This window comes from Corvus kubaryi, unplaced genomic scaffold (genome assembly GCF_017639235.1).
Source record: "Corvus kubaryi isolate FWS band 111438036 unplaced genomic scaffold, C.kubaryi_AGA036_p1.0 72, whole genome shotgun sequence".
NCBI classification, from domain to species: domain Eukaryota; kingdom Metazoa; phylum Chordata; class Aves; order Passeriformes; family Corvidae; genus Corvus; species Corvus kubaryi.
Genome location: NW_024582060.1, coordinates 5,623,791 through 5,651,049, shown reverse-complemented (window position 1 = coordinate 5,651,049; position 27,259 = coordinate 5,623,791). Strand labels below are relative to the sequence as shown.

General features: G+C 39.2%; 1 protein-coding gene across 20 annotated transcripts in view; it reads right to left on the bottom strand.

Moving 5' to 3' along the window:
- Positions 1–27,259, bottom strand: part of SOX5 (SRY-box transcription factor 5) — a 609,758-nt gene that overhangs the window by 177,018 nt on the left and 405,481 nt on the right. The window lies entirely within an intron of this gene.

Here is a 27,259-nt window from a genome sequence, read left to right as displayed (position 1 = left end):
AGTCTGTGCTACTGTATTTGGAAGAAACTGATATTCCCTGAAAGATGCTGCACCTCTCAAGCAAAAACATCCTATTACTGATTTGTGGTGTTTTCATACCACTTTTTGGTGGCTTTTTGAAAACGCTTTGGTTATGCATAACCTAGAAAGAAGACATAGTACAGTACTTACAGATTGCTAACTAATATTTCTGTTTCAGACCTCAAGCGCTCTTGAAAAATGAATAAGCATAATTCAGAATTCATGAATTTGAACACCAATCTACAAATGTGACAAGCCCCGTCTGTCCCACAGTCCACAGAGCCTGAAAGACTGGCAAACACTCCAGTGAGTAATCAAAGTGTTTTGTTATGATATTAAAAAAATCATAAAAGTAATAATTTTACTTCCTTCTAAGTTTGAGGACAAAATCTGACTGGTTAGTTTCCAATCTTCTCTTTTCCTTCCAAGACTTCCTTACTGTGAGCACAAAAATAATTTTCATTAATATTCTGTGAATGTTAAGTGAAATAAATAGTGAAATAAAAATTGAAATAATAATTAATATCTAGCTGTTAAATTCTTGACAGAAAAGAAGAATAAAGCAGAGTTTGATTCACTGACTCCTTGAAATAGATTCTTAGGGGAACTGAAGACATTCAGAGTGTAGAACAAATTATATCTCATGGAACTCATTCTTATGGTCACTCCGGAATTATCCTTATTTATAATTGTATCTTTTGGTATTCAGGCTATTTCCTTGCCCTCATCAAAAGAGAAGGACAAAGAAGGAAATGTGAGGGCATATTTTTTCTTCCATCAATTCTAGTGGCTAGATGCCATAATACAGCACGCTTTTATTTCTATTACAGTTCACTTCTTAGCCTAGTGTTAGCAATAGTCAGCTTTAAGGCAGGTACAGTAATCCTAGCTTACTAATTGATTATTTCAGAATCATATTATTACTGTACTCAAGAATCAGGATGCTACTGCTTTCATCAATATTTCTTTAAAAAAACAAAGATATGAGTTTCCACCTCTTCAATTTTGTGACTGCAGCGAAGTGCTGGATTGCCAGTGGTTGGTAGATAGATTCTATTTCAAACACGTATTTATCTGTGTTAGCTGCGAAATGATAGGGCTGTGCAGAAGTAAAGATTCACTTGTTTCATGTTCCTAATCTTCTGCTGAATACCCCTTCATAACTTGACTAGAAAGGGATGGATTTATTTGAATTCCATTTGTGATGTCATGTGGATTTAAGAGTATTCCTAAAAATATATGAAATCTTCAAAACCTTTGCAAACTTTTCTCTCTGAGCATGGAATAGGTGCAATGAAACTTAAGAGAATTTTAACTTAAAATATATCATGCTATTAACATTTTAACCACCCTGAAGTCATATTCATGTTGCTACATTTTCAAATTATTTTCCACTTTACGAGAAACATAAATGTAAGTTCCTTTGATATTTTAAACCCCGACTTAGAGACTGTTTCAGCCTCCCTCTGTCCAAGTGTTAACTGACTAATAGCTCTGCAGCTGTGGAAGAAAACATCTCTCATCTCCCCCATGGTCCGGCACCTTCCATTTATGGCGGGGATGATTTCATTATGTTTTACCACTGCTGGCTCCCATATTTTTCCCCTAACTCTCTCCCCAGCCCACTGCTAACTGTTATAAACCTTCGAAAGGATTTGGGAAGCTACCACTCAAAGCACCACGGAGCAAGAGCCAATCACCAAGGCAAGGGAAGCCTTCCTACCTAAACAAACCATTATCGGCTCATCTCTTGTCTTTGTACTCTTTTTTTGCTATTACCTCATGGGATTAACTTTTATCTCTAATCTCTGCTCTGGCCAACTGTCAAGGAGCCTAAAAGCTGCCTGTCTTTTAATCTGTGTGTAATAATACTGCTGTTACTAACAGATAACTGTGAAACAACATGGAGGGAAGGAAAACACACAAACACACAAGGGCTGATTGTTAAAAGCTGCTGTACTTGTTCCTACCTGAAAGGAGGGCAAGATCACGCATGATGTCCATATTGCATTTCCTTCTTTTTCTCTTTCATGTTTTTCTTTTCAGTTCAATGCCACTGAAATGTTTTAATTTGGGGTATCTGTTCTTATTAACCAGTTTATGTCCTGTTCAACCTGAAATGGCTAGGTTTCCAGGAGTATGTGAAAAACCTCATCTACTTGTAACTTTCCATTAAACAAAAAATCAGGATGGGTAACATAACAGAAAATAAAAGAAAAAAAAGGAAAAGAAAATTAATGATCCTACTGTAAAGGGAAATAGCCAAAGCTTCAAAACAGTCAACATTTTAAAGCTTGCCTTGAAATAAGTAAGTCTCTTACTGGGTGGCACATTTACCAGGCAGTCAGGTTTTACTTTAAGTTAATACTTTTATAAGCTCTCCCCAATACTACATTACACCATGTTTTGTAAAACAAGTCTAAGACTGAAAGAAAAACAAAGACCACTTAATTATGGCCAGGTGTGCAGGGTAGCAGTTCTCAGAGAATATGGGGTCTTGAGGGGTTAGAGCAGGAAGGCAAACCCTCATAAAAACTGCTCTTGTAGGGGTGTTGGTGGCATTTTTTTCAGATTTTATTAAAAGCTTATTAAAGTCAAAGACATGCCCTTTTATTTAAATCTAGTCCTTTGAGTTTGAAAATCAACAGGGGAGAGGAATAAAGGAGCCCTACCAAAAAAATACCAGCAGGAGAGTTATGGATACAGTATTTTGAGGAAGTAGCTGTGAGGACACAAAGGACACAAGTCTTATATGGAATAGCAATAGCAATTTAACCAAGTGGGTTAGTGATAAATATATTTTAACCGTTGCACTAGGTAACTTCTAGGATTCCGGCTCAGAATCTTACTATACCTCTCAAAACCTATGAAGCAAACTCATATGTTCCAATCATTCTCCAGATATGAAAACTTAATGATTAGGCACCATACTCTGAATAACCAGCAACCTTAGGGAAGCTGGAGCTGTAGAGTGGCACATGACAAAATTTCCTCCTGGCAGGTCCAAGACAATTCCTTTGAATCTCATGGTGATTTTGTACATCTTAACAGTTGTATAATTTTCCAGCTTCAGTTGAAAAGGCATCATTATTCCCAAGTGGGAAAAAAAAGGCAGAAAAATAAATGTCTGGCTCAAAGTCAACCAAGAGGGCCCAGTGGAGGAGCCAAGGTCACACACAGAGTCATTCAGGTTGGAAAAGACTTCAAGATCAAGTCCAACTTTTAACCAACCACCACCTTGTCAACTAGACCACAGCACTCAGCCTCATGTCCAGTCGTTTCCTGAACATCTCCAGGGAGGGTGACTCCACCAGGTCCCTGGGCAGCCTGTTCCAATGCTTAAACAATCCTGTCTGTGAATAAATTCTTCCCAAAAGCAGGTGGCAACAGCAGCCCAAAGGGAGAATCCTGGATGCTTTAGGAGAGGGTGGCCCAGGACATGTTCCCCTGGTCCCCAAACACTCTGGCAGGGACAGACCCAGCTCCAGGCACTCTCCCCAAGGACTCTCTCCTCTTCATAGCTTCCCACAACTCTTCCCTGCAACTCACTGCGACTGTCATGACATATCCTGACTCCTGCCCACAGAGCTCTGCCCAAACAGGCCACAGTACACTCTCCATGTGGCAAAGGCAATGAGAAGCCAATGGTGTCAAATGGAGGCGTCAAAAGGAGGTCCAGTGTGTCCCCCAATGGCTAATGGCATCCATAAGAAACCTGAAAGGCATTCAGCAGGAGTGATTATCTTTGCAGAGTATAAAACCTCATCCCCCTGCACAATGTGTTGTAGTAATCTCAGTCACATATCACAGTGACAAGGATTACATATCTAGGGTCCAGATACAAAAGGCAAGGCTGCAATCTTCAGCCAAAAAAGCAAAGGAAATTTTTAACTAAAGCCATCTGAAACTCCAGAAAGAGACAACGGACCAGAGACATCTCAAGCATGAACTTCTTGGCAAAGACGAGAAAAAGACTATCATGAACGAGGAAGGGGGATGGGAACCATCCTTCACTCCTCAGTGAGGAATGTGAGAGTGACTGTGAGTGTAGTGAGGCACTGGCACAGGTTGCCCAGAGAAGCTGCAGATGCCCAGTCCCTGGAAGTGTCCCTGTCCATGCCAGGGAGGTTGGAATGAGATGATCTTTAAGGTGCCTTCCAACCCAAACCATTCTGTGATTCATCAAACCTAAATCCTTTCCTCTACTACTCTCTCATCAGAGCTGGTTTTGGGGGTTTATTCTTAACTCCATACATTCCTTGACCACAGAAAAAGATGTCCTGGCAGCCAGAGCTGGACATCCTCGCACTGGAACTCAAACTCTCTCTGACACAAGTCATCATTCCTGACAATAGCTTGAACCCCAATGAAGAAAAACAAGAAAAATGTAATTAATTCTACCATCCACCAATACGTCGATAATCTCAGACTGCATACTGTGGTCTTTATCATATACTATCTCCAAATGGCTTTCCAGGAGTTTTGAATAAATAACAGTAAGGAAACTCAAGATACCTCCTGCCAAAGGAATATATGACCACAACTATCTGGGATTATTTAGAAAAGAAAATAGAGAAGCACCCAAAGGCAATACCATCCACCTTGTATAGGGATTACTGATGGTTTAACACTGTTTGCTGCTCAAGTATCAAAGGCTGCTGCTAGATTTAAATGTGGACTATGCTGGTAGAAAGATCCTCACAATGCAAAGCAACAGCATTTCCTCTTACTACGGATTTTGATACTGAACTAAAAGGGACAAAGAATTCAGGAAACCAAATTGTTCAAAACTTTCTCTCTCCCACCTGTTTCACCTGACAACATGAGGTCTTTAGACTTGCCCATCTCACCCTAAGATGCTTATATTCAGCCCCAAAATATAGGATCTTTGCAAACATTAGAGTATTTATTGCTCAGCTCAGATCTGAAAATGAAAACAAAACACTGTATCTTCTCACTGTCACCTCTGAAATTCTTCTTCATACCACTGTCAGTGTTGGTCCCTCATTTCATTTCATCAGAGTAAAAATCTACATCTGTTCTACATTTAAGAGACAACATTCACAGTTTTTCAGACTGCCAGCACCAAAATCTAACAACCAAGTTCTAATCAGTGACAGAGATGCGCCTACACTTGCAGCCCACTCCCACTAAAATAAGGAATCGGGGACACGAACACTAGCTTTGACCCAAGTGCCCAGATTAGCAACCTCCCACTTGCCCCCTCCTCAGAAATCAATATATTGCTCCCTTTAAAAATGGTTTGCTGAAAACTTCTCAGAAGCAGCTTGGTGAGGGTGATTATCTGAGGATCTTAAGTGAGCCTTTAATAAGGTTCTACTGTATACAGTACATCTAAAAAAAAGCCCACTAAAAATAACAATGAGAGAAGATGATTGTAGAGGATCTCACTCTCTCAGCATCATTTCTAGCTTGTGCCCACAACACTACAGTAAAATATCCTGTCAGGCCAGGAGGGCTCGACAGGCCTAATCAATAGCTGTTATTTTTTCACAAGTGCCAACAAAGGAAAAACTTAATTTATGCCACACAAGATGCTGAAAATAATTCATACTAATTGGACTGCCTAAAATTCCCCTTCTGTCCTTCTGTTTTTGATTGCTTTTAACTTCTCAAACTTTGACTGTCCACACTGAAATGCTTAGCCTCTGAGCTAGAGAAAAAAACAAAAACACAGGAGTAACAAGGGCAACATTACTTTCTTGCTATCTGACAGTTTAAGCTGCCATTTCTAAGCAAAATTAGCATTGGTTTTGAGTGTCTAACTTCCTTCAACTGTTCTGTAAAAGACAGCTACACTGCTTGAGAATGCCAAATTTTGTCAAGTGAAGATTAAGTGAGTACAGACCTCTTTCAGTATTGTCTTCAGAGGAAGTTAGAAGACTGCAGACAGCTGTGACATACTTTAATATTTGCAATACATATTGTAATATTCTGTATTGTTATTAATCCCTAGGACGTGTAAAAGCCCTTCAGAAGCACACGGAGTAAATCTTAGAAATCGTTGATTTTTTTTCTCTTCATAACCACATACAAACATGACGTAGTGCTACTGCAATTTGTGGGGTTTTCCAGGCCATCAGGTTATTATCCCTTACATAGGAACATTTGAAAAAAGCTAACATAGCAATTGAAAGTTATTCATAAAGAGAGGGAAGATTCTGATAAGCAATAAACTATTTCAGAAAAAAGCCATCCACTGCCATTTGTCTACTAAGCTATAAAAAGCACTTTCATGAACAGTGTATTTCAACTAAAAATCAAAACAAAATAGAAATCACTACCAATTACTATCATACATGTTATCACAGGAAAAGGTTTCTAGCCTCTGTCCTGTTCTGAGAACTTTGGATCTGGTGCACAGCTGTCTCACAAAGTATGGGCAACAGTGTTAAGCGTTTGGTTTTCCTACTATTTCTAACTGTGGTAACACAAAGAAAAGGCTGGATGCTTTCCCAAAAGAAATGAAGATGCATTCCAAATCCTAAAACACAAGGTACAAGCTCCAAAAGAAACACACCAGGCTGTCAGGCCAAAGCTGCTACTGGGGAAAAAGACAGGTATGAGGAATTTGTTGTGGGGAGGTGAGTCAAGCAGTAAAATGTTCTGCACATGAGGACGAAGGAGCAGCAGAACTAAGGAGCAGTGAACTGGGGATGGAAGAAAGATGGTCACTGGGTTTTTATGAAAAGTCCCTATTTCTTTAGTATTTTTCCGTAACTCCACTGCAACCAAGCAGAAATATGCCCAGCAAATGTTACACTGAGACTTCTTTCTTTATTCAGTGATCCAACCTGACTCAGGTCTTAACAGTCTTAGACTCAGCTGATGTGCATTCTCAAAAGAAACAGTATTTTCCCTATCCTTGAAACATCTGGAGAGAAAGTCAGCCTGCTCCAGAGTAGAATGAAAGGGAGAAATACAATCAGTTAATACAGAGAACTACAGAGTTTGGCTCCAGTGCTACCTTAAGCCTTGACCTAACCTGACAGGATATACGCACATCAGAATTTGAAGTTAATTAGACCAAATGTCTGCTGACCAACCTGTGATTGCATAGCACGGCTCAACTCTAACATGCATGTGGAGATACCTGAGGGACAGAAATAAATTTTCACATGGGAAATGTTAAATGTTCGGCTTTACTGTGACATGTGGCTGTGCTGTTAGAACAGAAGTAGCACATAAGCAATGCATAGACTAATGCAGAAGCTCTTTATCATTCACTCCTAACTTTATTAACTTTCAAAAAGGTTCATGCTGTTATTCTGTCCAAAATTATGTCCAAAAGTGTGCACACACACTTCCAATAGATTAATAATATTTACCACCAAGAATAAGGGAAGTGTAAGTATGATAAAGCTAACAAGTACTTCTGTTCCAATATGAAGGGTTTAACAACTATGACACATCCTGCCCTTGCACTTCAGTAATAATCATTCCATGTCAACAAGAGGGGAAAATGTTGGGGTTTTTTTTGTAAAAGAAACATATTTTCCATAGATTTTTTCATACACTGAGACTTTAAAGTGTGTCACTATGTCTGTGTGTATGTATATGGAAAAAACTTTCTATTCTTAAAATGACTTCGCAAATCAAGCAGGGCAGTACTGCTCCTTACTTTGAACAAGGAAACATTTCAGGAAAAAAAAAAAGTTGTGACTGAAAATATTTTTTTGTGGCTTTGTGGAATTATTCTACCTGACTTCGTAACAGAGTAAAAAAGTCCTAGAGATAGACAGGCAGGTGATCAATTAAACTAGTATCAGGACTGAGTTAAGTGTTCATTCAGTTTCCACCCAAACATTGAATCCTCTGTCAGACTCCCTCCTAGCAAGCAAAGCTTGCTCTTTATCAGTTCCATAAGTACAATTAGCTAAGTGATAGATACATGCACAGGAGCAGAGTGGAATTATTAATGCAGAACTTTGAAGAATCCTTAAATCCATACCCCACTGTGTTGACTTTGCCACAGTCACTGTTAGAATCACAGACTAATTTACCTGTGGAGAAAATCAACTTTCAAAAGTTCCAAGGAAGAAGATCATATTTACACATGTGCCAGCTTCAATTTCAAGGTCTACAAGATTGCAGGAAAATAAAATAAAAAAAGAGGATCAGTTTTTCTGGTCTTTCAACTTATGCAGCAAATCAAATCTTCCAGATCCAGACTACATATCTCAGATATGCATGAGAATGAAAATAAGAAAGATAACCACAGACACTGAGGAACAGATAAGAATCATCAAATGCATTACCATAGTTTTGAACGATGACAAAAATGGCACTTGAGTGAGATATTACCCTCCAGCTTCATCACACTCAATGACACATTTAATGTCAGACTAAAATTTATAGGATATTAAAGCAAACAAAACCATGTTTAAAGCAATGTTAATGTTACTTTGGTGTTTACACACAAACCACCAGAAGTTTGCAAATTTAAACTTGACACATAGGCCTTCATCTGTTTTATAAACACAAATGGCAACATTTGTACCGAGTGCCTCCATCTTGGGTGCAGCTTTTGATTTCCTGTATGGATTTCAACTCTAGCTTTTCACTTCCTTGTCCAGGAAGGACCCAGCTTCTACTTACGAGACACTACAAAGTAAAATACTGAAGCTGCAAGGCTGCCCAAAGGATCTAGGAACTTTTAAGCGCAAGGGTAATATCTGGGGGCACGTGGGCTATGCTAGAAGTGATGGAGTGATGTTTTAGACATAGAGTGATTCCTTTCAAAGAACAGCTTGGATTTCCTCCCATTAACACAAACCAGTGCATATATGTCTACGTAGGTCCATTAAGCATTTATTTAATCTTCTTTTCCCCTACAGTCGTCTTCTTTGATAGATCTCTCTGCTCATCTCCAGTTATTAGCTATTACCAGAGGCAAAAGCCAGCAGGTAAAAGATAACCAACTTGAATATGTCAAATCTATTGTTGTCAAAATTAAAATAAATCCAACAAAGTCTGTCTTTTAGTGTAGCCGCTGAAATACGCATACTGCCTATTTCAGTAAGACAGTTCAGTTTTTAATTCTTCAGCATTCTCTACACCATGTGAAAATAGCTACCACCACTCTTCTTATTGCTGAGTATTATGTAGCCCGAATTCATAAAGTCATTTAGGATGTGCTAAATTTAAAATATGGCCCTAAATCCACCTTTGTAAAGCATGGCCTGAGTACATTTTAAGTGAATTTTATACTACACTATTATTGTCTTTTTTTTTTAAACCAATAACACTGACCTAATCTGGTTGTTACAAAGGTGCTGTGAAAAGCACCATTCTAGTATTTTAAGAAGAACCTCTCCTAAAACTGTTGTATATTTGTGAAGAAGGATTTGGGGGATTTAAATAAACTCTCTTTAAAAAGCTAAATTTTAGTTAACAGAAAGAGAATTCAAAAGAGAGAGGAATTATATGGACAGGTTTTCCAGCCCATCATGTCAGGAACTGGGTAAATTATGCTTTTTTTTTGTTAAATACTTCCTTCTGTTGACTCCAAATGGGACTAGCAGAGTAAAGAAGAGCAGAATTGATATGTGCTATTTCTACCCACAATGCCACAGTTCAATTCCTTTCATCAACCAAACACCACAGACAAAAGGATTTTGTAAGACAAATGTGACCCACAACTACAAGCAAGTCAAGTATTAAATTATTCAAAGTGCATTACTGTCTTACTCGTCTCACTTAAATTCCAAGTGCACCAGAGACAAAAATACCAGAGTTGTTTTTTGTCACCTCTCGCAAAACTTGGTTAATTAGCGTAGCACAGAGCGGTGCCCCTGGTGCACACGTGACAATGTACACCCACACACTAATTCACTCTGCCACATTCAGACTTAATTAGGTGTGAGCCCAAGCTGCGAGGCTCAAATCCCTATCTGGAAATACCCTGTGCTGGCCAAAATACAGGAATGAGCTTGAGGTGATCCAAACTCAGGTCCCCACACTGTCCTGTCCCCCACCTCTCATCTACACTGGACTTCTTTTAGTCTCTGGCCTCTGAGGCAAGAAATGCCTTTACAGTTTGTCAATACAAGACCTGGCACACGGGATCCCAGGCTGAGTTTGCACCCCACAGGGTTACTGTAATATCCTATTACTGGCTAAACAATGAAGTGACAGAACCACATTTCTAGAATGGTGCTGATTTAAAACAGGGTTTTTTTAAATAGACATTTAACAATATTAGTTTTGTTTCTTTTTCTAATGTAAGCTAAAGACAAAGTTGCATTTTGCTTGAAAGAAATATTGAAGAACTATTAGAATGTAACTTTAGAATATTTAAATAGTGTGGGAAACCAAGTCCAATTTTAAGGTAAAGTAAATACTCCTGGTCCTGAGTCACACTGAAAGTTGAAATCGCTTCAATATGCCCATTAGCCTCATCTGAAAACGGGACACAGACTTCTGAATCATTACCTCCTTTCAAAAAACTTTACCAACATCACCTTACACATTTTTCTTACCTATGAGGTTCTAGGTGGTTCATATGAGTGGTTTTTTCTTTAGTTTCTTTTCTCTGAGGGTGAAAACAAGTTATTTGCATTATATCCTTTGTGCTTTCAGGTGGAAATGTTACTCTGCTGCAAACTGATGGTGAGGCTTTCTGTGCCTGCAGGCAGAAGCACCGTGTCAACACAGTCCCACCACAGGCACACATCTGCACAGCAGTGCCAGGGGAATGTGGGGCTTTAGAAGCTGTCCTGGTGATCTGGTCTTCAAAGGAGAGAACAGTCTTACAGGAAACCAGCGCTGACCAGTTTTCTTTCCCAGAACTGGAAAAGGAGGCCATTCAGCCTGGGGGTCACCACTGCTTCCACTACAGGCAGAATGAAGTGGATCAGACCTGCATGTGAAATTCAACATCCACACTATTGGGACTTCCTGCACTACACAAGTAGAGACCAAACAGAACAAAAATGCTCAGGAAAAAAAAATCTCCTGAAATCATTCTGGAAGAAGGTTCATGTTGGCTTCTGAATTGCTGAGATAGTGTTTAACTAATACACAAACAGAAAGGAAAATATTCTAAAAGCTGAGAAGTGAGTGCTAGCAAGGAGAGTGTAATTTAATAGCCTGAAGCTGTCTGATATACAGTCTGAGCATAACCACATTAAAAGAAACCTTGTAAACCTTCAAACTGTTAGCTATCTGTTCTGAATGGCACACCAAATCCTTTTAACTACAACTTATTTTGGCTGAATTCTGTCAAGGCAAAATTAGCCCATGTTGTTTACAACTGAAATTACACACTGCTATTCCATTCAAAGCTTTCCTGCTCAAGGTCTTGCCTCCCACATTATTTGCATTTATGTATTTTTCCAGAGTGCAGTTGTCCAGAAATTTCCTCAGAACTCTACTGGATCAGATTTGAAAATTTATGCATAGAATTATTTTTAAGAATGAGTATTATGTCTTAGCACCACCCCTGAAGTCTGTCCAGGTCACCTCACAAGAGCTTTTCCATAGCAGGCTTTACACAAGTTTAATACAATCATTCTATGAGTCATGCACTGGCTGAAGGCTCTACCCCTGACACAGAGAAGACACTTCCAAAGAGGGGAAAAAGTTTAACAGCTTCAATGACACTGCATGCAACACAAGAGAATTCCAGCAGCAGACCATCTGGGCTTCTGATCCAAAGGTCATTGACATCCATTGACTTCATTAGGCTTAGACAACTACTAAATATGATCACCAACATAGATTTTGGTTTCGCTGGGTTCTTGAAAGTGTTAAAAGAATTAAACTCTTCATTTTATTCATGCAGAAAAAACAACCTAACACCAGTGTAATGTCAGGCAGCAAGCATCTTTGAAGGAGAGCGACTAAAGGGAGGACACACCACAGCATCTCTAGATCATTTTCTTCCCTTTTTTCACTGAGTTTGCCAACAAGTGTGCCAAATAGGCTGGACTGGTTTTACTTGTTTATTTATTTAATGCGACAAGGCAGCATGATACCGTCATTCCATGCAATACAGTCAGCCTATGGTTTGTCTGTTACTTTGTCACCAACGACTGCATGAAAAATACAAAAAACTCCCAAAACAAAACACACAAATCTCTCCTGAAGTATTCATTGTGCTCCTAAAAAAATTAGAGGATCCACAGAATGTCAATCCAACCAATTTCCTGTGCCCTCTGGTAACTCATGGACAGGTTTATTTAATCTTTCTTAGTTCTTTTAACACTCTGAGTAGTCAACAAATTATGTGAAATTACCTATTACAGAAGACAAATGACTATAAAGTTCGCATTCACACACTGAAATCAAAGAAAATATTTGGATTCTGAAGTAATATTTCTCTATCACACAGTCTCAACATGTCCCTCAAATATTAACTTCCCATCACAATCTCCATGGAAAGGTAGGGTTGGCAGAAGAAAGCCCAGGAACTCAAGCCAGGAGTGAGATGCTCCAGTGCTCCCTGTGCAGGCTGGAGATGTGGGCACTAGCAGCAGTGCTCTGGTTCCTGGAGCTCTGCCAGCACAGTCTTTGGCTTTAAGGAGTTTGGATGGCTGTGTCCTGCAACCACCGTGGGACGTGGGAGGGGAAGCTGCACCATGGTGAGTTTGCCCAGCAGGTGAAACTTAAAAGTCAAAGTGCCTGCGTCACAGTATTGTCTCATTGTGTCACAATGAAATGCCATGGCATGACGCATCAAACTGAGAATACTTCAAGATCTTTCATTTTCTCTTGGCCAAGATTATCTGGTCTGCCTGGCAAAATCTGCATTTTCAGTGCACATGCAGGGACAATTTGAAGTTTAGAATTACAGTTACGATTCATAATGGTAGACTGAATGGGAGAATTGTGTTTAGGCTGCTTACTTCAGACTCTTTTGTGCATCCCAGCTGGTATCAAGGAATTTTAAGCTGGGTGTTTAAGGGCTAAACTTCACATGGACTTCATGAAGCCCGGCAGGTGTTGTCGGAATGTGAATTAGCCCACCTAAGTTAGATACCTAGAAGTATAAGTATCCTTCTCAAAATATGGGAGAGAAATATGGAACAAAATGTCAGAATTTTTTCCATGAAGTATCTTCATCTTGCCATACAGATTTTTATGCTTCATGGAAAGCGTTTAATGGCTTCTCCTAAAACACAGCAATCATTGCCAACACTTCGATTCAACGTTTTCAATGGAAGCAGGGAGAAAGAGAGAAGAACAGGGCAGGGGCAGTTCTACAGGAAGAAGCTTAGGTCTACAAAGAGGCTTATGATTAACTTTTTTATTTACCATTAAATTTCTTTTAGCTAAGTCCAAAAAAGCAGTGAGAGGGCTCTGACTAGACAGTTTTCAAACTGTTATACATTTATGGGAAAAGGATCTAAGCAAAATTCCTACATTTTACTGCTTGTATTTCACAGTTTCACATAAACTGTCTTGTTTGCATGAGCCTTCCTTTTACTGAGACTCAAGAACACTGCTGCAGATCTCTTACCAGGGCAACTAACTAAGCCTCCTAAAACTGTGTTCTAGCCATACTCCCTATAGCTGTAAGAATACCAAAATGCTCTCGGAATGTTCAACATATTCCCTTGAAACCAAAGATGTGACAATTGTTAAACGTACCAATGAAAGGAAATATTTTATACAATAGAACTAAACTAATCAACTGGTTCTCTAGCAGGAAAAAAAATGAACTGAAAAGAGTGTATTAAAGAAGAGCAGCATTAATTCTAAAAGGTTCCTGTGGTTGATTTGCTAGGATAACAGCTTGACCACAGCAACCACAAATGGAAATACCCCTAAAGCAGCCATGGATGTTGTCCAAAAGAAAAACACCTGAACATCTTCTCAGAAGACAGTTTGCAATATGACCTTTCAGAACACGGCCACTCACCAGTGACTGCTTGTACACTCCGCTTATCCAGAGCCTAACTTGTGATTCCTGAGAGGAGACAACACTGCAGCAGTTTACAACAGGTACAGACAAATTGTGCAGGGAAGAATCAGAAATAGATGACAAGTTGCAAATTTTTATTTTTAGCTTAGCTCGTGGTAACTTCCTCATAACCATACTCTGAAACTGAAAAAAATGCAGTAATTATACACTGAACTTGTTTTAAAGTGATTATTCTCACCAGGGAAAAAGCTGTACTTACTCCTCTATCTTAGCATAAAACTGTCAGCTCTAAGTATCTTGAGGTGAAATGTTATAAGCATTTCTCTTATTGAAAAATATCTTATGGATAAGTCCTAAGTTTTTGGCTGTGGCAAAAAGTGGAAAGAAATGGACTGGGAGAAAAGTCACTTACAATTATGTATTTTGTGGCTCCTTCATAACTTGAAAATAAAATCCACTTAAAAAGACAATATTCAAGGTAAAATTCCAGTACTTCTTTGTCACATCAACTGTTCAGAAAATGTTACAATTTTGAAAATTTTAAAGCAAAATTTTGAAGGAAATCATAGAGAAACATTACTGGTGCACATTATGTGACGTAAGGTATTTTTTTTATAATACTAACATTATAGTTACTGGTAAAGAAAACACAAAGTAAGCATCATCTCTGCCTCAATAAGATGGTCACATAAGAAATTTTTTAGAAAATTATGTAAATGTCGGGCTTGGTCTTTCCTGTCCTCCACAGAAAAGCAGAAATAGGCATCTGTTTACATCAGGTTCTCAGAGGAACATAAATACATGCACATGTGTAGGCACGCAGAAAAATACATAGTCCTAATCTTAACTCTGTTGACTTTGTTTGGGATATCCACCAGTGCCACGTAAATGTGCTTATCTCCTGTGTTTTTCTGAAAGTGCTGAAAGATGTCATCTTCCCTGACAGAGATGGGATCAGAAAAATCCACACACATGACCACAGACAAGCAGTCCACCTGGAGAGGACAGAAATACTAAACTGCATTGTCCAGAACACTCATCAGCAGCATATAAGGAAAGTTTTGTTCAAAGATACCAAAACTGCTTTATTATGGAAAATGAAAAACGTCCTCTTTTCTCATGTTGGAAGCAAATCCAACCAAAAAGTTGTTACAATGGAAAACATGCAGTTGCTCTGAGGTGTATCTATCAAAGATTGTTGGCAATAGTTAGCAGGACAGAGAATTTCTTGCTTGCTTACTTGGGAAAGTTTTATCAACTTGAGCAATACCTTTACCATTATAGCCTTGAATGCAAATGAGGATTTTTTCAGCTCAACTTATGGTCACTCCTAGACAACAAGCGAAACTGAAAATGTCACTGTTTCACCAAAATAAGAACAACCACACAGTGGGTCATGGCAGTATACTGATAATTTTAAATTTGCTCTCCTGGCTTTAGGAACATAGGAACTTCAGAAGCACAGCTTATTGTATATTGGGGTTAGAGATCTGTAAGAACAGTCAAGAACTGCATTTAATACCTCATCTAATGGAAATCACTGCTTAATTAAAAGCCTATCAATATTCTCCACTGTATTGACATTGCGATGCACTTTACATAGTCATGTCCTGTTGATAGCAAATCTTCACTATCATTTTTGCTATTTCTGTTGCTTTCCTTGCTTGCCTTGGAGATGCTTGTTCACGCTCATCAAATCTAGTTAATAGATGCTAATGAGCTCCTTCAAGAATACAAGTGGAAAGACTGGAAGAAAGGGAAAATAAGATATGGAACTGAAAGAGGAAAACTTAAACAGAAGAGGAATAAATAAAATGAGGCCTTTTTTCCTCGTGTTACGTATTTTTTCAGTCAATGGTGAAAAGCAATGGAGCAATCTTCCCTCTCCTCTCAAATGCCAGACTTCAGGTAAATCTTCTCCTACTTAGTCCAACTGCATAGGAAAGAAACAAAGGGATGAACAAATGCTCCTGCATCACAGGTCCCTTGGGTTCTGGGCCATGGAAAGGCTTCCTTGGTCCCCAAGGATGGGAACAGGTTTTCTGAATTCAGCAGCATGAATATCTGTGTGCCAGCAGACTCCCCCTCAGCCAGGCCAGAGCATTCCAGAGCCTCCACCCTTTGGATGTGTGATCTGCCTATCTTCTAAGAGATTATGTCTTATGTAGGTATCTCCCACACCTTTGGATTGTCAAACACAAATCAGTTGGCCAAAACTGTGACATGCAAAATCACAGAAATTTAAATATTGACTTGAGTTGCAAAATTCAGATTTTGAATACCCCTAAATTTAGATGTGTCGGGTCAAGAGTTTAGGTTCAACCCCTCACCCACAGGAAAGCCAGCTGAAAAATGTGCTTACCTGTTAACTCCCAGAATCATTAGTGTGAATTGACAAGGTTTTACTGCATACAGATAAGATTAATGGAATCTTCCTAGTTGCACAAAACCCTCAAGGGTTTGGAAGTACCGTTTAATTTGAGCAAGTAAAGCAGACACACATTTTGGATGTTGAAGATACTGGGATCTGGTTCAGTCTCACACACTTTAATTTTACACATAGGTAATTTCACTGATGTCACTGGAACTACCTGACTTTTACAATGGTGCCATGCCAGAGGAGATTGAAGCTATGTGTCTCCAAGGAAAGAAATGTGCAAAAGAGAAAAGATGACAAGGAAAATACGTGTAAATTAGACTTTGCAGCATTAAGTTAACCACCATCTAATCTTAGAAAATGCTGTACCTTTAACAGTATTTTGCACTGCAGAGATGGTAACAGCTTGTTGCAGAAGCCGTGAGTCCAATGTCAACCTGAGGCTGGTGGTGGGGCTGAGATATGGAGGTGAAAGCGGTAAGGAAGCAGCAGTTCACCTCAGAGACCATGAGTATGTCTGGCTTCACAATTCAGTTGCTTTTCAAACAACGGGGGCTTCTTGCAAAGCAGAAGCGAAACCTATATTGATAAATCCTTGTAAGCAGGAACACTTGGCAATGCATCTTCCAGCAGGGCTTGATGCAGATTTAAACAATGATGTGTCACATATGCTATAAATGAAACTGTATCAGGGCCTGAACTCCTTAGTTTCTCTAAAACAAAATGCTTGTATTCTGGGGAGAAGTCCATCATAGTCTATCTTTTCTTTATTTGAAACTTCAGTCGTTTCAGTTTGTTTTTCAAAATACCAGTATTTTTTACAAGAAGTACTTGCTTTGGTCTAACAACACTCCTGCCCAATAGCAGCTTCTGTGAAACCAGGATTTTAAATTAATATATTATTGATATAATTCTTGCATTAAGGAAATGTTAAACTATATAGAAAAAGGTCTGGTGTACCACTGTAACTCCAGTATTTATCCATGTAATCTGCAGAATTCAAGACAAGCAACCACAGCTCTTGCTAATAGCAGTAGCAATAGCAATTGTATGATGTAAGTACATCTGTAATTTGGTCCTACATATCTGCACTGTGCACTTCATAGCTGGCATTCCGGATTTTAATACTAAGAGGGATACTAAACATTTCACATTTAGCTGAAAAATTCTACAGTTGTTTACTATGAAATGGGAAATCTGAGGAAGTTGCTTCATGTTCTACTTAAATGGCAGGACTGTACGAGAAGAAAGATAATGATTGCACACCCAAAGACTGGTGCATATGAATCCAGTTATTTCTCTTATCTGAGAAGATATTAATGTGGGGCCTTCAGAAACAGCCATAACTGCGCTGGAATTTGAGATGTTGCTCAGATACCTGCAATTCTGTGTTACAGAACATGCCAAAAAGCAGAGATACATTTTAAGGTGGAAATTAGATCAGCACCTGCCCTGCTGAATTAGATGGTACTTCAGAATCTTTTTCTTTTTATTTTTCATATTATTGCTAAAGTTTTTTGGTTTTGTTTTGTTTGTTGTTTTTTTCTTTTTGTTCTTAAATAAAATTCTTTGTCTATGCATAAGAATAAAAAGTGAAAGGAAAATAATTATTCTGGTAATATTTGGGGAGTTTTCCTATTTTAACAGAATTTTCTTGAAGAAATTCAAAACTAAAAGAAAAGGAAAACCATAATAAATGAGGTTTTAAATACAAAGTCTTTATTTTACTACAAGATACAGAAACACTGCTCTTATTTATGTAGGAGTCTATATAAAGCATGGGGTTTTTTTTAAAGATTCCCGTTTATTTGGCTACATGGTCTGCTGAGAAAAAGATTAATTACAGTCACTTCTTAAGTATATAATTTTCTTAGGAATGGGCAAAAAAATTCCTGAATAATCCTTTTCAGTGTTTTAAGGACAGCTTGCGATGTAAGTCCAGGGAGCAGCCTTAGTTTTGTACCAGTTGAAAATGTGGCCAGACAACTGCAATGAGTGGAAACCTTAAAGGCACAGAAAGCCTTCCTTGCCAGGATTCAGGTCTATGTAATCCACAAGTGCTCCCTGACTCTGAAGCACTGGTAATGAACTATAGATCCTGACCACATAGGAATAAGTCACATTAGAGAGTGTCTTACTGAAATCAATAACATGGATCAAATGTATGATTTTTTTCCTCTACAACTCTTAAGGCTACCGTATGTATGTCATTAATCTAACAACTGAAAGGTATTTAAAATGTTTTTAGTTCAAGGTACCTCCTGTTAATTTAGTTATGAAAATTAAATATACATTAAGACAAAAGGGAAAAGAGAGGCCAGTGCTTCTAAAATGAAAGCTTTATTTTTGGCAATAAAAATTTAGAGCCCCTCCTCTTCCTCCCTCCCAAACCCTCAGGTTGATTCATCTCTCATTCAAATTTAAAATGCACAGAGAGGCTGCAACAAACCCACAGAAGATTGATATGCACCACACTCCACACATGGTTTAGCTCTTTATTCCAAAGTCTGGCATGATGATGCTGGGTTTTGTGATGATATTATTTCAATATATAATAAACAGGGTTTGCTGTAAAAACAGTGCAGTGCAAGTCCCCTTTAAAAAAAATACAAATTGTTACTATAGCGCTTTGAGAGAAAGGGAGCGAGGGATTCACAATGCAGGCTCAGAACTTGGCAACCTGTAAAAGTGCCCAGTCGAAAATTACTAACAGCTGGAGATGACAGTTGTTTTAACAGCTGAGCTGACAGGATTAATTTAAATGCACTGAAATCAAAAGTAGATAACACCTGTTTAGTCTTCCAGGGCCATTCGACAAGGTAGACCAAAGGAAAAAAGCAGAGCCAGGGCTGTCTGTGCGGGCATGTGTGCACCATGTATGTGTGCATGTCTGCATGTGTGTGTATGCATGCATGTGTAAGCCTCTCCCCACTTTCTTCTCCCCCTCCCTGAGCAGGGGACAGAAGGACTCCAGAGAAGAATGACATACTTTTGAAGGCTGCGGGTGCAGGGCAGATCGGCGGCTTGTCACACAATAACAGAGAGGCCAACCCCCGCCAGCCTGAAACATCTGGTTCCCATTGTGCCCACCCTCCTGCTCACCCTTCTTCCCCCGCCTCTTATCCAAGGTCTGTGACCCAAACCCAGCAATGGATAAAGATCACTGGGTTTAAAGCTGCAGTTCCTCACTCCTGCATCCCAGCAATCCCCCTGGGTTAATTAATGCATTCTCTTTGAGCTCCAAGTCACTGGAGCTCCCACATGCTCCCTCCCACCCACTTCTTCCTCAAACTAAAACAAAACAAAAAATTCCTCACCTTCTTGCCATGCCACAGCACATAACTTGCATGTCCACAAAATAAATAAATAAATAAATTCTACGAAGCATGTGAGGAAAAGCATGTGAAACAGCAAGAAATTTTTTATGTGACAGGAAAGGAGGGGCTGATTTTATCTTTGCTTCTCAGGCTGTCATCCTGTACAGTGTCCTGCATCATGAAGGCTGCACACCCCCAGGACCACAGCTGGATGTCCCAGCACAGCCCTTGCTCTGGGAACGAGCTCCAAGAGATCCAGCAAGACAGGAGAATCTAGGACAATCTATGGGAACCACATCTTTTCCTAGTAGTGTAACTACCATACAAGGCCACTGTGCCAGCTTCCCATGGCACAAGAACCCTACGGGCCTGACTCTGCAGCTGCTCCACTTGCAGCACTTCCACTGAGGCAAAAGTGAGCTCTGCTACTGAATCCAGGCCAAAGGCTCTCAAACTCAACCTGCATTCTCATTTCTGGTTATGTAAATGGGGCTGAGTTGTAAAAGGCAAGTATTTCCAGGGAGCTTCCTTCCTCAGATCTACATCTAGTCCCTTTTTATAAAGCAGGGCCACTGTCAGGCTGTGTCTCCCAAGCAGTAATTAAACTTCACCACTGTGAAGAAGCACACAGCTACTATCGCTATCAACCATACTTCAAAACCACAGAAACTGGACACAGAGAATGAAGTTCATGTGGCAAATCATGAAAAAACACCACAAAGAACAAAACCCAGGAGAAATTGTGTTTTCTGAGTCTGCTCTGTGCTTTTCGCCACAGGACTGATCTTTTCTGCCTGTATTCCTCCAGAGATGAAAGAACCCTAGCCCTACAATTGGTACAGTAATGTAGCTGTACACTTCTTACAACAAAGCCTTCAGCTCTTCCTTCATGGCCCACAGCCCTTCAGCAGGGCAAAATTGAACTGAAAAGCTCATGTGCTCACTTCAGCTCACTGCAAACCCATCCACCATGCTGCCACACCAATATCAAAGCACGGTTGGCACCTTCAGTTTTTGCAGTTGAAGGGGAAAAAAAAGTGTTCAGCAAAATGGTTCAGAAAATGTTTGATTCATTGGTATCAAAAGTTGGAGAATCACAGATACCTTCGGTTACAGCATGAACCATTGCCAGAAAGAAAGCCAGGAAGAAAATTATCCATGGTAGCTGTCCCTTAGCTGCAGGTTTCAATGTACTCAGCTTGTATTGTCTTTACATTTCCAGCCACCAAAACCCCCACTCACTCCCTCCCACCTTCCTCTTCCCCAAACAGCACAAAGCCTCATATAGGCTAAATCACTGTGCCAAGAAAAACAGAACAATTCTTAACTAAGCTGCATTTATTTACTTATTTCAGAATTTCAAGTCCTCTTCTAGCATTTATTGTTCAGGCAAAACTACTTACCCGGACAAATGTAAATATTAATGGCAATTCTGAGAGAAAGAATAACACCCAAACTTACCTCTTGTGTGTGAGCCCTGTATGCAACAAATTTAAGTAAAACCACAAGAAATACCAGTTTACCTAGACAAGTTTCAAGTCTGGGTGTAAAACTGCCTTCATTTTGTTTCACAAGAAAGTACCAGGACACTTTTAAACTCGAGTCACATGAACCTTTCTCTGGAGGGAATACTTTGGCCACTAAATTAATTTTAATGAAGCTGGGAAGTATTGTGTGATGGACTGTACCTGAGTTTCACTTCTGCAGCCCAGTCTACGTGTGAGAGGATTTAATGCACAGGACCATTTTGCCCATCTTGCCAGTTTTGTATCCAGGGTAGGAGAGCTCTATTAAAAGACAGACACCAACACCAGTTCTCACCTACTCCTGGGTAGGAAGGGGAAAAACTTCACTATAATGAGATATAAAACTTTCTTACTTGCTTTCTTACTACTTTTCCAGCAAATGAACCTAGAGATTCCCAATACATCCCTAAAATATTGGGCTAATACCAGAGGGCATTTTCCCTGTTATTTTTCATGTTCATGAACCTCTGCATGTCTGGATTCTGGCCAAGTCTGGAAGCAGAAGTGCCAAGGAACATGCGAGAGGCTGTTCTCCTGACAATTCCAATTTGGCTGGTTGCTGGAAATGGCAGAAATCCCCAGAGAAAACCAGCACTAACGACAGTTCGTCTCCTCATACGCAGCACAAGATCCCTACTGCCTACCACAAATAAACCAGGAAATGTTTCAAAAACGGGGAGAAAATGGAATAATATTGAGAGAACATCTATTTTTTAAAAATACATAAATCCTCTACTGGTTATAAACACACATCAAAGTAGCAGCAGTGGTAGTTGTACTAGCAGTAATAATGATGATGTCAGGAAGGCCCGATTACCCTTGCTTATATCCATACTTTATTCTTACAAATTTTATAAAGCCTATCTGCACATCTAAATCATTAATTTCCATTAATATTTCCAGAGGAAAAAAAATCTCGCTTTTTAAAGGGCTTTTTCAAAGTTTTCAGTCTACTGGGCATGCGATGATAATTGCTGCTCTGTTCTGCTTAATGATAGTCCTTTCCCTGCACAAAATAAGAAGCAGTTTCTTCCCCGCTTTTTCTTTCTTTACACAACTCAGAGGCTCAAAGAATAATTACAAACAATGCCTGAAGAATGGTTCAGTTAATGTTAATTTATACAACAAACTAATTACTACCAAATGGTAAAAAATCACATGTGGAAGTTCCTGTCTCCCACGCACACAAGTAAACCAGCAGCCATCTGTCTCAGCCTGGGAGCTCTCAGTGACAACCGAGGAAAGCAAGGCAAAGGATGAATCCAGATACACTAGGCTGCTTCCTCTGACACAAAACCATGGGATTCAAACACCATTGTCTCTATATGGTAATCTTAGCAGTGGCATTTTTTCTCCTTTCATTTATAAAACAAGCAAACAACTTGCATCAGTAACTGCCTTGCTATCTAAATTTTATCTCAATCCCAATAATTTAGGATGAGGTCTAAAATATCTCCACCTATCAGCTGTAATTCTTCCTCCCAGCATTTTCTCTACAATACTCTTTATAACATCTTTAACTATCAGAAATCATGATGTGAGACAGTCTTTGAATCTGCTTACACTATGTTAGACAACATGATGAGAAAATGTGCTTTTTTTGTTTCAACATTTTTTCAACCTGAGAAAGCAATTTTCTCCCAAACCTTGAAAAATCAAAGTCAGTACAATTGTTAAACACTTTTATGGGATGCTCATTAAAAACTGACAGGCAGAAAAAAGCTGGGGACAAATCCTGAAGCATTTGTTCAGTTTAAAGCCTCGCTGAATTCAATGTGAGTGTTATTTTTATTGGGGACTTCAATACCAGATCCTTTACATGAACAAGGACCTTGGCATTTTGACTGTTAATTATTCTTTGATTAGCTTGCATTTCATGAAACAAACTAAACACAGTATTATCCCCTAAGTTCTGTTCAAGAAACCTCAACTCCAATATTCTCCTCTCTCTGTGAGATCAGAACTCCAGCAGTCATCAAAGAAAGTTCTGTACAAGAATGGAAGCAAAATATCAGAGTTTAGATTCACAGTACAGATTTCAGAGGAGAAATGGTTTTTTCCCTAACAATAAAAACTTACAAATCTTTCTTTGTTTGAATATAAGGCAAATTTTTTATATTACAGAATTATCTCTACGTCTCATTTAAATCAGGCCCCCCTCTTATGTTTCTGTGAACCCCACAGCAGTGCCAAACTGCAGCATTCATTTTATTAGGAGACGAGCCAGTATAAGGTAAAGACTGAAGATGTTTTAGTAAAGAGGAAATGTCTATGAACTTGTGCTTCTGAATATTTCTCTATTTAAAAAGAAAGAATATGTTTCAAATAGCCTGAAATAATCACAGAGGAGTAACAAGTGCCACAGCAATCTGAAACAAGGTCCCCGTAATCTCATATTCATGAAGGAACACAGTCATTATTTCTACATGGCAAGAACAGTATCGACAGTTTAAATGAAGTAAACAAGAAAGAATCACAGGAGAATCTACATAACCAAACAATAATGTCTAATTATTCCTCATTCATAGTCCTTAACAGAATTATGATATATAAAAAAGTTACTGGGAAATGATTCTCACGTACAGCCAAGAGCAAAAAATTTTAAATAATAAAATACATCCAATGAAGTGAAGGCGGATGAAACAATTTTCCTGTTGCTCAGCCCTATGTCGCTTCATGGTTTTTTTTACATCATCAGGGGCTACTTTCTGTGACTGAAAACTTAAAATCCTTCATAAGAATTTAACTTTGTTTCACATTTCACAATGTTTTGACCTTTTAAAGGTGCATTTTATAGATTAGCTACTATTTAAGGGGGTGATGGGGGGTGGGAAGAGAGAGGGTGTGGGAATCACAATCCCAGTTCAGCAAAGTCCAGTCCTTGGTATAACAAGTGAACTAAGACAGCTTTCAACATGGATTTGGAGTGTGAAATGAACCACTGAGTGCTGTATCAGTGAGTGGGATACGACAAAAAAAAGGAAGGGTCATTCAGCACAGTGTGTGTTGCAAAAAAACCTGTATCTGCTTTTGGGGGATGCTTTGGACATCTTGCAGTCCTTGGGCTGTGACTGACATCAGGTCTCTTCCCTCCTCTTTCACCCCAAGTAGCCTCAAACAGCTCTCACAGCCAAAAGTCTGCCTCTAATTTTAGTTCCCACTCCTGGCACAATGTTGTGTCCTAGATCCCTGAAAGCCTTGAATTAATACACTAAAACCCAGTATTAAGCTAAAGAACTGACAGCTTTATGGACTGCATTCAGCCTGGGAGGAAAGCTACCTGGCATTGCCTAAACAACCCTAGTGCCCTCTCCTACCAGGAACAAGATTTTTTTTTTTTTTTTTTAAAAAGAAAAAAAAAAGAAAAAAAAAGAAAAAAGAGCAAACAAACAAATCCCCACTAGGATTTTTCCTAGCCCAAGATTAATCAGATTGCAAAGGGGGATTCTAAGGGAGAAAGGAAGGTCTGAAGAATGTTACAGCACAACTTTTAACCTCCTTATACTGAAAAGCTTAGTAAAATTTTCTCCCTGTTCCATTTTTCCACAACGTTGCCTGTTTATACACATATAGCAGGCATCTCCATTCTTTTCTTCTTGATACTTTTTCGCCTGCCTTTATGTCTACAGGGACTTGTCTACAAACAGAGCTGAAGCAGATGAGTTAAAAGCAGGCATACTGCATCTTGTGTGCTCCTGAATACACTCAGCAGTGTGGTGGTTGGTAGCTACAGTCTCATTTCTGGTGAACATTTACAATGTCCAATACAAGCAAATCCATTGTTAGCACCAACTTGTGAGAAACCAATGATGAACTGGAACTGGCAGCTGAACTCTCTCCAGCACTTTAATGGCAGTTTACTCCATGCTATATTTATGGCATAAGGCCAGAACAAAAGCAACAACCAACAAAATGAGCTTACATAGAAATATCAAGAAGATTTTGCAGTCTGGCAATGTAAGAAAGCACCTCTCATTATACTGTCTTTGTGAGCCCCGTTACTTTAAAATATTGGATCATGAATACTGTGTAGCATCCACTGGGTGTGGTGCTCCTCCATCCAGTAACCTGTCTAGCAACAATAATAATAAAAAGGCACATGATTGTCTCAAAAAGACTGCATCTGTTTTTCAGCAGAAAGAACAAGGTCCTAAACTGCTATGTCATGTATATCAGTCATCTAATAATTTTATGTTTAGTTACAGAATGACTACCAATGAAAGCTCCCTAATTCATCTGAACTCAGACAGGATTGACTTGGCCAAACTAGTAAGAGAAGAATGCATTTTGCCTGGATATGCATCCCATACATCCCATAAATGAAAGCTTCACAGGAGCCGTGAATCAATTAGATGACACAGCAAGAGGAAATGCATAAAAAAAAGGACTTTAAAATAATCTTCAGTGAAATGTCTCCATATTTAGTTAAACACCATTGCTGATTAAGGCTGTACATGAGCTCAGTGTGGAATCCAGAATTGTTGCAGCTGACAATCATTAGCAAGAGCCTGCTGTCCTCTAGTTTCATCTTCATATATTAATTTCATATACAAGGAAATATAACTATTTGGAAATACATGGTTTTATTTAAGTCTTGTATATAGAGATCTCAGCAAAAAACATTAACATGCTTTACACTTTGCAACAAGCCAGCAAACCTACAGGATCAAATGAATACACAGTAATCACTACAGCTGAAACCATTTTTCTGGTTAGTTGTTGAATTGTTTGCTTTTCCATTTTTTTTTCCCCTGGTGCCTGACTCTGTGGGAGATAAGATGCTCAGTTACTGAAATGGGATATGTGTTATGGGCAAAACAGAAAACAAAAAATAAGTTTAGCATAAAAACATCAGGGTGCGTAAAAAAACCAAGAGGCTTTCTTCTTCCATGTGATCTTTGTCTCAAGACTATTTACCTTAAGACTGTGCGGGCTAATCTACAGTACGAGACTAATGCAACATTCCAAACCATACTGGAAAAACAGGACACTCGGATAACCACTTCCAAGTCAGGAGAGACACCTTCCTTTCTGATAAAGCACTTGGACACCAGTTGTAACTTCGAGGCTTTTAAATCTTTGGCTGTTGCTATTCTTGTTTATTGGCAATGCAATACAATAATTGTTTGGGGGTTTTTTTGAGATGGGAATGATATTTTCCTTTGGGCATATAGGTTGGCCTTTGCAAGTGCAATTCCTAGATATTTAGAAAAAATTTATAATTTTTAGCCAAGTAGCATGTCCCATACACAGCCAACAGTCCCTGCTGGACTTCACATCCATAGATCTCATCTCCTGTGTGTCTATTATTTATTCGCAAATTCAGTAATTTAATTAATTACAGCTAAAAGGCTCAGGTGAACAGTGGAGGTTCCTTGCACATTGCAGTGTGTGAAATTGCCATTTCTCCCTGACAGGAAGAATCTGGCTCTCTGCGTCACATACCTGTGCTTCTTCCTTGTGCTATCTAAGCCAGTACTTTCTGTACCCCCAAAAGGCAAGACTGGGGGCTAATTCATTCTGCACTATTGTACTTAGATAGAAGTATCTTACCAGCTAGGCAATAAAAGTTTCTACCAGTTAGTGACCATACAGACTTTGCTGTTGTTACCTTTCAGTTCTTTTAATGCTGCTCCTTCTAGGAACAAGCCTAATCCCTTCTGTAGAGGGATAAAAAACCAAGTCACATTGGGTTCTTTACAAATCCTGTACTGGGTCAAACGTTGCCTACCTAAAGTTCTTGCATATTCAGTGGGAGTGATGAACTTGTATCTGAGAGCAGAATTTGGCCCACATCACCCTGAAGTGTCCATTAACTCTCCCACACTCAGAAATAAATCAAGATGAGATTCCTCTCAAGTACAATGAGCCTAAAATATAAACCATGCTGCTCACAACAGGGAGACCAGGAATTCAACTTCAGTCAGATGGTTTTTTCTCTTCCTCCCTCCAACCTGCATCAGTGAGAAGAGAGCAGGATGCTCATTCAGTCCCAGGATGTGCCCTGCATAGGGCTCATCCAGAGCATGAGCCAGCAGGACCCACCAAAGGTGCACACGTTCCCTCCAGAGTGGAGACGTGCAGGGTACAGCTCATTCCTCTCTGCTCACTTTGGAAGCAATCCTCGCTC